This window comes from Eleutherodactylus coqui, chromosome 3 (genome assembly GCF_035609145.1).
Source record: "Eleutherodactylus coqui strain aEleCoq1 chromosome 3, aEleCoq1.hap1, whole genome shotgun sequence".
NCBI lineage: Eukaryota > Metazoa > Chordata > Amphibia > Anura > Eleutherodactylidae > Eleutherodactylus > Eleutherodactylus coqui.
Window position 1 is genome coordinate 142,487,195 of NC_089839.1, and position 12,487 is coordinate 142,499,681.

A 12,487-nucleotide genomic window follows, 5' to 3' on the forward strand; every position below is an offset into this window, starting at 1 on the left:
TGCCACAGCCTGTGCCCCCCGAAGACAGTACCACACACTGCATCCTACAGATGATGCCACATGCTGTGCCCTCTATAGCTAGCGTCGTAAGCAGAATTTGTCTCATTTAGCACCCCTATATTGCCTGGAACGTCTGCGGCCCTTGACCTGCTCTAAAAAAAGTGTAAAAATAAATATGGTGGCTTGCCCGTGTCCAGCGCTGTCGCCTAGTGAGGCAGGCCGGCTCCTTTGGACCTGCGCAGGGGGCGGGTTTGTGCCATGTCTATTGCGAAATGGTGTGGCAGGGAACACATGGATTAACCATGGTTTAGGGGCGCCGACTGTCCCCTATACGTGGACACGTGGCATCCGGTGGGACTTGAACTGGTTTGTATCAATGACTGACAGGTTATTGATAGCTAATTCGCGGGGTCCGCCGCTAACATCCCTGCTGGTCAGCTGATCCCGCGGTAACTGTCACCACAGGCAGCGCTTCTTGATCCCATAACCGAATACAAGGCGCCGGACATCTGCGAGTACTGTATGCTCAGGCCAGGACAACATTGGGGGCTTCCAGCAGCCCCTCGGCTGACACATGGCTGCACTTCCGACATTCCCCACCGTTTAAGAGCTCAGGCTATCATTTTCCACACAAATCCCGAGTTTGTCTCGTCAGGCAGCAGGCAGACGGCTCTCCGCATTCTCTCCTGCTGCCAGTGGAGGGCGCGCTGCCCTCTCCCCACTCCCTGCTGTGTAAGAGGAAGGACCACAGCCAAGATGGACGCGGTTAGGCCTCTACGAAGGGGAGGGCGGCCAATGAAAGGAAAAGGAGGCGGAAAATAGCAAAGGAGGAGGGGAGAGAGGAAGAAGGGAGCAGTGGGAGGAAACTGCGAGCAGCAGCCCCGCCCCCTCCCTCCCGACAGACCTGAGTGTCTGATCCCAGATCGCGCCCCCTCCCAGGCTCCCCCAGCCCCCCGCAGCATCCTCGCTCCGCGGCGCTCCTGCCTCTACGTCTGATTGTTGAAGAAAGCAGCGAGACGAGAGAGGCGGGGAGGCGGGGGTCACCGGTCCGGAGCCACCCTCCTGCGAGCGGCATGGGGAAGTGACCTGCGCAGGTAAGGGGGCGGCGGTGGGTTGTCTGTGTTACCTGCGTGTAGCTCCTCCGTGATACCGGCCCGTCGTCTGCCGAGAGGGTGAAGGCTGACAACACCTTCCTTCTGCTTCAGGACGGCACCGCGGGGTTTTGTGTTACGTCGTCAGTTCTACGGCCGTCCGGTCAGGACTATGTGGCTGATCGGTCATTACCAGGTGGCTGTCCGGTCAGGACTTGGTGGCTGTCAGGACTTGGTGCCCACTGAAGGCTGTCTGGTTAGGACTTGTGGTTGTCCAGTTAGGACTGGGTGCCCACTGAAGGCCGTCCGGTCAGGACTGGGTGCCCACTGAAGGCCGTCCGGTCAGGACTGGGTGCCCACTGAAGGCCGTCCGGTCAGGACTGGGTGCCCACCGGCGGCCGTCCGGTCAGGACTGGATGCCCACCGGCGGCCGTCCGGTCAGGACTGGATGCCCACCGGCGGCCGTCCGGTCAGGACTGGGTGCCCACCGGCGGCCGTCCGGTCAGGACTGGGTGCCCACCGGCGGCCGTCCGGTCAGGACTGGGTGCCCACCGGCGGCCGTCCGGTCAGGACTGGGTGCCCACCGGCGGCCGTCCGGTCAGGACTGGGTGCCCACCGGCGGCCGGGACTGGGTGGTTGTCCAGTTAGGACCGGGCGCTCTCCGGCAGGGGGCCCGGTCAGGACCGGCCCTCCATGTGTGACTAGGGAGCTCTGAGAAGTAACTGAAGTTGAGTGGTTATACGGAGGCCCAAACACTCTATAATCGGCATTAACGCTGCCTGTCCACGGGCGTTTTTACATTGCGTTCCCCGCGGTGATCGCACTGCCAGCTTACCATAGTGTTGCGATACATTGCGATTCTCCGCTTGCGGACGGCAAGTCGCAGCATGTTGCGAATCGCTGCGATTCTCCACGGTGAGCCTATCTGTCAGATAGCCTGACCGTGGAGATCCGTCTGCCGGCTCCTGGGCGGTGGCTTCAGTGGCGGAGATCCACCGCAGGATACCGCAACGCCTGTGGACAGGCAGGAAAACAGAAGTAACCCCTCACAACGACTGGGAAGATGGAGCGATGATCCCGGTGACTACACATCAAGAAGTAAGGATACAGGATGGGTAGCGTTAGTTCTTACACGGTTCCTGGAGGAATACATGTGTTCATCAGGAAGAAGTGCAGCGCGACGCACACGGTCAGGCCGCGCTCTGGAGGAATGAGCAGTGGGTACTGGTTGCTATGGACTCTGGTTGCTATGCACAACCGCTCCACTTCTTCCTCACTGTGATTTTAACAAATCTGGGAAATAAAAATTGGGGTCTTTTCTCTTGGAATGAGATGATGTGTAAACAGATGATGATGCCTCGTGTGGTGCAGAGTGTTAAAGCAGCAGTATGCAGTTCTAAGCTCTCGCTCACGACCTGAAGGTTGCGGGTTCAATCCTGGCATGACTCAGGTAGCCGGCTCGAGGTTGACCATCCTTCCGAGGTTGGTATAATGAGTACCCGGCTTGGTGGGGGGGGGGCGATAAATAAATTACCTGAAAGTGCTGTGGAATAAGTTGGCGCTATATAAATAACATTATTTTAATAATGCGGAAGAAGCCGGGCGCTCGTGTTCTGCGACACAGAGGTTTGTCAGGGGGATTTACGTGGCCTGTGGGATTACGATGTGGATGGAACTCGCACAGAAAAAGTACCCATCCGTTGGAGAGGGCCGAGTGAAGAATCGCTGCGTGTTCTGTTTTAGTGCCAGTCTGGCACAAGAATACGACATGTATTGTGCGCTGTCCCGCACACGGATGGGGTGTCCGTGTGCTGTGCAAGTTGTGTACAAGAATCTCGCGTGCAGCTCATATCTACGGTGCAAATACGATAGACAACAAGCGCTACAGATATAGGCGTGTGGTAAAACGTGTTTTACCGCTGTGTGAGCCGGAGTATCACTGTGTATGACAGCGACTTTTGACTGCGCATGATAGTGTATCTCACACACGTATGTAATGCTCGCTATAAAGTGCAGTCTTCCTGGTTTCTTATTTTCTATTTTTTTTTTTTATTTTCTGCTGTTGCTTAGTGACATCACGTATAAACGCTGTAATGCACAATGTAATTACGTATATACTATGTTTATTATGCGCCCATAGAGAACATGCTGCGTCCCTTTTTATTGTACACCATGTATATACACATCTATGAATGGATCAATGAAAAATCAACGTACTTTCATGGACTCCATTCACTGGGTATTACGCAATTAAATTACGCTCACGCACGCCCGACCTTAGAGGTCTTGTACAACCACACAACGTATCGCATATTCTGCAGTTCAGATTTTTTTTGCTATACTTTATCAGCTGAGGAAAAAAAAACAATTCAACAAAATATTTTTTCACTTTTCCACATTCTTTTGTTGATCCAGCTGAAACTCCGCAGAGGAGCGCTCCGACCCGTGTAGGTGAAGGATTGGGTAATTGTGCAGGTTTTCCATCACACTGGAGAAACTAGGTGGCATCAAGCACTTTTGGTTATTGGATCAGAATATCTAGTCAACGCGAGACCCCGGCTTATGGCCCATTTACACGCAACAATTATTGCTCAAAATTCGTTCAAGTGAGTGATAATCGTGCAGAGTAAATACAAAAAAATAAAATTGGCCCAAGGTGCTAAGAGTGAATTACTGTAAGCCCCCTGAGAGCTAATTCATGCAATGCTATATCTTATAATATACCCCTCTACATAGTAACATAGCATGTAAGACTGAAAATACACATTTATCCAGAGGAAGGCCAAAAAACCCATAGGAGGTTTTCCTCATTTTAGTAAAAATAAATTCCTTCCAGACTCCAAATGGGAATAATCCCCTGGATCAGCGACCCTTCTGAGTAATCGGTGATGTAACATGTAATATTGTACTGCTCAGGAAAGGCATCCAGGCCCCTCTTGTACTCTTATCAAACTAGATTAACGCGATGCTACGCAAACATAAAATGGGTTCATTTAAATCTGCGGCATTTCCCTGCATGGCCCCGCGTTGCTATGCTATACACGGAATAAATCACAGTTCTTTCTTGCAGCACCAGCCCCATTGAAAACAATGGGAGAACATTGCGATCCCCTGCCGCGGCTGTGACAGCCGTGCCGGAGGATTCCTTCAGCCCCGCAGGGATGCAAGGCTGCTTCCATGTGAAAACTCCTCACATTTTTATATTCGTCATGATCGCCACATCCTCAGGAGAGTTCCACAGTCTCACCGCTCTTATGGGGAAGAAATGGCCGATAGTTTCTGGAATTCAAAATGTTCTTTCCCTGCAGGAAAATAGAACATGCTGTGTATTTTTTGTTTTCCACAACCAAATTGCACACGCGTATTCAAACAAACCCATTGAAATCAATGGGTTCTGTTTCCTGCGTATTATACCCACACACGTTTCGCATGCAAATACGCTCCTGTGAATCTGGCCTCACAGTCCTGGATATAAATAGATGGTGGGAGAGACCTCTGTATTGTCTCCTGATATATCTATACATAGTTATTAGAGCGCCCCCTTGTTAAAGTCCTGGGTATAATAGATGATGGGAGAGATCTCTGTATTGTCCCCTGATATATCTATACATAGGTATTAGAGTGCCCCCTTGGTACAGTTCTGGGTAAGTGGCCCATCATTGAATTATCCCAATTTTAATAACCTCTCTGGGTATTGTAGTCCACCCTTTCCGTTTATTACTTTAGTTGCCCACCTTTGTACCGACTCAAGCTCTGATATGTCCTCCTTGGTGCCCAAAACTGTCCACAGTATTCCATGTGTGGTCTGACCAGTGACTAGTAAAGAGGAAGAACAATGTTCTCATCATGTGCCCGTAGATCTCTTTTGATGCAACGCTACTGGTAATGGTGACCCAATCAGCATATATCCTTTTGACAGCCACCTTCTTCTTCCTGTCTAAAGACAGGGCACACCGCAGCCATTGTAAGCAACAAGGCTTTCCATCAATATGCAACGAATAGAGACTCGTGTGTGTCCACTGCTGCTTCATACGGAATACATATGCATCCCAGCAGTGTATACATTAATATAAAAAAGCCTACAGGCTTTTTCTTGCACCACATTTTGCCCCCTTTGCGTCACCTTTGGTGGATGATTTTAGTGTCATTAGATTTGTGACATCCTAACCACCACCGTGACATCATAAAATGTGAGTGACCTGTCAGGCCAGGTCAAAGTTCCTATGGTAAGTCTAGTGGCGCAGTTGTGCTTCGGCCAACAGCGCTGCTAGCGAGAGTCAATGTGGAAGACCAAGCCGTGGACGGTGAATAGTTCAAGCCGAATCCCCGGCTCGACACTTATTAAACCACTCTCCCGAACATTGGGTCAATCTAGTGTGTGTGTATATATTTATACTGAGATACACAACGTATATGTGAGATGCAGATTGTGATATATATCTCACATATACATGTGCATATCTCATATATGTATTTTACAGTCAGTGGCGCACTGTACTGCAGTTACTAAAAACTATAGTATTGCACCTCTCCCTCATTCCCTGACAGCAGGGGAATCTGTGAAGCAACGGTTGCTATGGATACTGCACTCCGCAAGGCCCGAATTGTGGGTGACTGCTTCCTTCCAGTGCTGGATCAAGTAGATGGCTGGGAAGCTTCGGGAGGCCCATTTTTTTAGCTGTGCATGAACAGATTCCCCATAGAGAGGTGGGCAGCACCTCTGTCACGCTTCTCGCATTGGGGCTGCACCACTAGTTGGGATTACTTTACGACCTCCAGTCTCCACCATCGGACTTTCAATAGGTGGATCAAAGATCTGCAATATAATCCTCAGTGATGTGGCAGGCGCTTTAGAAGTGTTCTACCCAATCATTATGGAAGCGGTCAGGGGGGTCTAGCAATGCCAGGCTCCACTGACGTCAGCTATAGGACACCACTTCTTTTTAGCTAAATTATTTCTTGATAAAAAGTGCATTTTATAATCCTAAAATTACAGTACTTGAGAGAGTTGATTATTATTCTACTGCTTTAGTCCCCCCAAAAGATCATGGAACCCAGAATCATGTGTTTACCTCAATACATTTTTCATCTAGTTCAGGCCTGTTTCACACAGGCTACAAAATTGTAAGATGCTGTAGCGATGAGACATTACTACAAAACGCATGTATGTGAAGCCCATGGTTTCCAATGGGTTCTTTAAGGCTACAAAACATCTCTTATGTGAAAGAACCCATTGGAAACAATGGGCTTCATATACATGCATTTTGTAGTAATGTCTCATCGCTACAGCATCTTACAATTTTGTAGCCCGTGTGAAAGACTCCTTACATTTTAAGGGGGGTATTGGGCTACATTCACTCATAGTGGATTTTCCACGGTGGAAATACCGCATCTAACACATGAGTCTTGGTGAGGATTTCACCCTCTCGTTTGAAGAGATGAATGCGCTGAAAATCGTCAGCATACAACTATGCTACCAAAAGTATTTGGACCCCACCCCCACCCCAGCAGTAGAGTGGATCATGTCTTATTAGCATGTCATGTGTCCTAAACCATACTCCACAAGAGGTGTTTGCCATAGTTTGTTTTGCTTCACTTAATATTCCTCAATCCAAGGAATTTAAGAGTTTTCACATGGTATCATTGTTGGTTGCCATATTAGTAGACTATCATTTTGCGACATTTCCACTAAAACCCAGGCCGCAGGATCAACTGTTATGTGATCACAAGGGGGAGGAGAGAGACGTACCACGTCTAAACCAAGAACCGCCTAACCTAAAATACTAACCGAGAGGGCCAAACGGCAGCTGGGGAGGATTATTCACAAAGCTCGCTTTTCCACTACCCAGGAACACGCTGACAATCTGCATGCAAGTGGAAGCCAAGTCAATGTCAGCACTTCGGAACTGTACGATATTGGGTACATGGTTTGTGCACCCAAGCCATCCATCACGAAGCACAATGAGTTGGCACATCCACAATTGTGTAAGGAGCATGGTCATTGGACAGTTGAGCCTGGAAGAACGTTCTATGAAGTGATGAATGATGTTACTCCATCTTCAAATCAGATGGACTTGCCTGGATGTGGAGGAGCCTGGAGAACACTTTTTACCTGTGTGTGTTGTGCCAACAGGTAAGTATGGCGGTGGTTCCATTATGGGATAGGTTACGTAGCATGGTGTCGGTCCGTTGGTTTTAGTGACCAGAACCATGAACAGTGAGCAATACCTTGACACTCTAGATGATGATGTACTGCAGACAATGTGGTAATACTCTGGGAATGGTTGGCCACATTTCTAATAAGACAGCACACCTTATCACACATCCAATGCTGTTGTACTTTGGTCTGAGGATGTGGATGTTCCACGGTTGGACTGGCTGCGCAGAATCTGACCTGAACCCTACTGAACATCTCTGGAATGTTGGCTCAGAAAACATTAACAGCTTCCATCTTTGTAGGATGAATGGAGGGAAATACCAGCTGAGGTGTATCAGATATCAGTAGACCATATGCCATGGAGAGTATCTGATGTCATTAGAGCCAAAGGAGCCCCACTACGTATTAACATATGGAAATAAATACGACTTGTGATTCTTGCTCAGGAGTCTAGTTACTTTTTGGTATAGTAGGATAGTGTGAATAGATGTAACTTCTGCCCTGCTGGTCCACTTATGCTATAGATTTATTCCTCAGTGTAAGGCCTCATGTCCACGGGCAAAAGAAGAATTAAAATCCGCAGCAGATTTTAACTCTTCTCCTGCCCGCGGATCCGCACCCCATAGGGATGCATTGACCACCCGCGGGTAGATAAATACCTGCGGATGGTCAATAAAAGTGATTTTAAAAAAAAAAATGGAGCATGAAAAAAATCTGGACCATGCTCCATTTTCGTGCGGGTCTCCCGCGGGCTTCTATTGAAGCCTATGGAAGCCGTCTGGATCCGCGGGAGACAAAAATCAGATTTTACTCACCCGCTCCGTTTCTTCTCTTCGCCGCGGCGCCATCTTCTCTCAGTCGCGGCCGGATCATTTTGCTTCGGGCCGGCAAATGCGCGGGACACGTCACCGACGTCATCCTGCGCATCCGCCGGGCCGAAGAAAGAAGATCCGGCCGCGACGCAGAGAAGATGACGCGGCAGCGAAGGAAGGATCCGGAGCGTGCGAGAGGTAAGTTTATTCTGCTTTATTCTTATTTTCAGCGCTCATGTCCGCGGGGCAGGAGGGACCCACTGCAGATTCTCCATGGAGAATCCGTAGCGGGCCTGATTTTCCCCGTGGACATGAGGCCTAAGGATGAGATTTCTGGGAATGTGGATTGTGTGCCATCTTGTATGGCATTTATGCCCCTAGGAAAACTATAATTTTTCATTAAACCGTGTACAATCTAGTTTCTGTATCAACTCATTGTGCTTTTCATGTTCTCTGCTCGCATCATTCAGTAGAAATCTTCATCCTTTTCTTCAAGTGGGTAAAACCTGTTCTTGTCATGTCATGGGCATACATGCGTTGTACCGCATGTGCTCTTACACATCTTCAGCCATAAACCCTGTTGCAAAAATGCTGTAATATTTGACAGAACTGCACTATTCCTGATCACGTAGCACATGACCGCTATCTGTATCACACAGTGACTTATAAGCACATCCTGCACCTGCAAGCGCCCAGCACTCATTAGGACTGATTGTAAACCACTTGAATTATACAAGAAGCATCTTATTGAATGACAGCTACCAAGGAATCTTCGAAACCATGAGGAATTGATGCAGAATGTATTGGAGGCTTTAGAAGGTGTGGCAATGTCTGCGTGGGGGAGGGGTCGGCGAGGACACAGCCGCACACTCAGTCCATGTAAAAGTGCTTTCTTTTCAGCGGTAGCAAGGAAATCCAGTGCAAATGCATCATCCACTGGCAGCACATCCATTTGGTTCTATGAAAATAATAAATACTTGCCCACCCAGGCACTAACTCAACAGTAGTTCCTCACCAACTACTTCACCGTAGACTAGCGCCACTACACATACCAAAGCTGTCCTCTTGGGGAGTAACTTCAGCTCCTTCTCAGAGCCTGGCCTTACTCTGGTTTCTGGCAGCACTGCTCTCTGAGCAGCAGCTCTGGCTTCCAGCTTGCAGCAAGGAATTGAATGTGGCTGGAGATTTTAACTCCTCCAGACACACCTAAACAGTTGTCCCTGCTGATTAGTACACCTCCAGTACATAGAAGGCCTGGTTACAGCCCCCTGCAGGCTATTCTGTGCACATCCTTTCCACAAGGGGTTATCCAGCCAATTAAAAAAAAAAAAGCTGCCTATCGTGCTGTACCAACATAAAAGAAGCCATACTGAACTCCTGGTTGCTTCCGTTCTGCTGGTGCCCACTTCTGTCCTGACACATGGCACGTCATCACTACAGCCGATCACTGGCCGAAGAGCAGCGGTGACTGGCTACATTACTGACATGGCCCTGATGTCAGTGTCGGCATTGCTGGCTTCCGGTGAATGCGGTTTCCTTTATGCTAGTACAGCATGGTGGGCAACATTTGGAAGAAAAAGCATGGAATTTTCCCAGGATAACCCCTTTAACCCCGGATTTCACAGTATGGGATCTAAAACTATCAGTTGCACTAAACATGACTCCAGTGCAAGGCCGTATATTGGTTGCATGCACTGAGCCTTAAAAGGGTATTCCTATCTCAGCCTTCATTCTGTGCAGACTTTTTTTCCGGCGACTATTCTAGCTAACTAAACCTATTCGGTATTATCCAAATAGTCTATAAAAGTCCAATTAATGCCGGGCTCACACATACTGGTTGGATTCCACATGCAAAATGATTGTGTAAAGGATTGGTTATGGTCACATATGCGTGCAATTTTCTAAAAAAATTTCTCTCCTCCACGTGGATGTACGCTTATGGACAGCAGATTATCCACACGGAAGAAAGATCGTAAGCAGGGGATGACATCAGACAGTAGCCAAACCCTGTGGAACCCCCTCTATCACCCAGGCGACATTCCCTTGCGCTGTCACAGTGACGGGATACGGCTCTCCGGGCTCAGCTGGCTTATTCTTATTCTGGAAGTAGTACAACCCACTTCTTGTGGAGGAAGAGTCCGGAAGAACCAATGGAGGTGGCAGACAGTCTGGATGGTGTGCTGCTCCCCAGACTACCCTGCATTGTCTGCTCTCAAATTCTTGCTTTCTTCCATTTGTTTCTGGTCTCTAAAAACTTCACCTCACAAGTTTTGATCGCTGTGGATTCGGCTGCTCATATTACCCGCACCCCCCCCTCCACCACCACCAATCTCTTTTGTGTGTCAACTAAAGTCTGCGTTCGAGTGCTGTCACTGCTCGCTTGCTAAAGACTGGCCTATAGTCTTTCTACTGAGTGTTTTTAGCCAGTGAGCAGTTGCTCCTTCTAGCCATCAGTAGGGCCTCAGCAGCCGCACCCCAGTGATCAAAAGTTTTGACTTGTCAAGTTGTTACAAAATGCAGTTGCTTTAAATGGTATGACTGACAGAAAAATTAAAACTCATCCTGCAAAAAAGCAACCCTCGTACAGCTATGTTGGAGGAAAGATAATACTTAGAATTTTTGGAAAGCTAGGATGAAAAAGCAAGTGTCCTTAAAGGGGTTGTCCCGCGCCGAAACGGTTTTTTTTTTATTCAATAGGCCCCCCGTTCGGCGCAAGACAAACCCAATGCATGTGTTAAAAAAAAACCAAACCGTTTAGTACTTACCCGAATCCCCGCGCTGCGGCGACTTCTTCCTTACCTTACTAAGATGGCCGCCGGGATCTTCACCCACGATGCACCGCGGGTCTTCTCCCATGGTGCACCGTGGGCTCTGTGCGGTCCATTGCCGATTCCAGCCTCCTGATTGGCTGGAATCGGCACACGTGACGGGGCGGAGCTACGAGGACCAGCTCTCCGGCACGAGCGGCCCCATTTACCAGGGAGAAGACCGGACTGCGCAAGCGCGTCTAATCGGGCGATTAGACGCTGAAATTAGACGGCACCATGGCGACGAGGACGCTAGCAACGGAACAGGTAAGTGCATAACTTCTGTATGGCTCATAATTAATGCACGATGTACATTACAAAGTGCATTAATATGGCCATACAGAAGTGTATAACCCCACTTGCTTTCGCGGGAAAACCCCTTTAAGGCGTTACAGCAGTCGTCTAGCCACAGTATTTTAGTTTTTAAAGCTCATGATACTACAAACAAAAAAAAAACAAAACGAAGATGCGTGCCTTTCAATGCCCGCATTTTACCTTGGATCATCCACTTGAACTGCGATTGCGGAATCCGCAATACAAATCCGCCCGTATAAGCCCGGCCTAAGGGCAAATTATTTCTATTTTGTACTTTGGTCAAATATTCTTTCCTCTTCTAAACCCGGATGGGGCTTCTAATATACCCGAACAGATTTGGCAGTTTCAGGATTTCTGCTGTAGAAAACGTAAACCTTTTTTTAAATTTTTTCTCCTTTTGTAATGTAACTACTGCTTGCGCAGATGAGCGTATCCTGCGTATTACGTAGTGTATTCTATGTACCAGACTACGTTAATGCTGCATATTATGCTCCAAAATGGCACATGCTGCGGTTTTTACGCTCATGTCAAAAACTCCAGTTCGAATGGCCCGATGTAAATCGGTGTATATTACGTGTTTGTGACTGCGCCCTTAAGTGGTATACAAATGTATGTCGCGAAATAATCCCCAGCCTCTCCTGGGTGCAACAATGGCCGATGTGTCCGATGTCCCCACTTGAGTATCACTCGAGAACAAGGTTCCCATTTTCAGTCTAGTGTGTCTGCTGCCTTTAGGAGGGCTATGATCGTCGCTGTGTACAGGATAGGGGGGCCGTGCTAGTGACAAATTATAATCATTATTTAAACTTTTTTTTTTCTGCCTGAAGGAAACCAGGCCGACCGATCCCCATGTGTGATCCTGTTGCTCAATGGATCACTTTTAGCTGTGATCTGTAAAGAAAGAATCTTGTCCTCTTTCCCCATCAGCATTCACCATGAGCGCTCTGTTTAGCGTATTTTGTGACAGGGAGCTGATTATATTGGCTGCCTGTTATTTGACACACTGTGAACCTGAGCTCTTAAGTGGCAGAGCATTATGCAGTGTGATTTGCCATTAACCCCTTCACAACTGAGAGCATATGGAGTGGGAGCTAGCTAACCACCTAGATGCTGCTGTTAATAAACTGCCTCTACCTGCGCACATGAAGGACTTAGGAAGGCTCTAGTATTACCATGAGAAATTCTGCTATTTCTGACCATTATATGACCATTGTATGACATTTTCACCTTTTTCTTGCTGTGCAGCCTCCACCTCTAATTCTCAGATTGCTCTGACCTGTTGGGTGGAGACTAGCTGCTGTGTCG

At 48.3% G+C, this 12,487-nt stretch overlaps 1 protein-coding gene across 1 annotated transcript in view; it reads left to right on the top strand.

The window, feature by feature from the left end:
* The first annotated feature begins 893 nt into the window (after positions 1-893).
* TCF20 (transcription factor 20) overlaps positions 894-12,487 on the top strand; it is an 80,423-nt gene continuing 68,829 nt past the window's right edge. The window contains exon 1 of the mRNA XM_066596211.1: positions 894-1,094. The gene's annotated coding sequence lies outside the window, so the exon portion shown is untranslated. The remainder of the gene's footprint in view (positions 1,095-12,487) is intronic.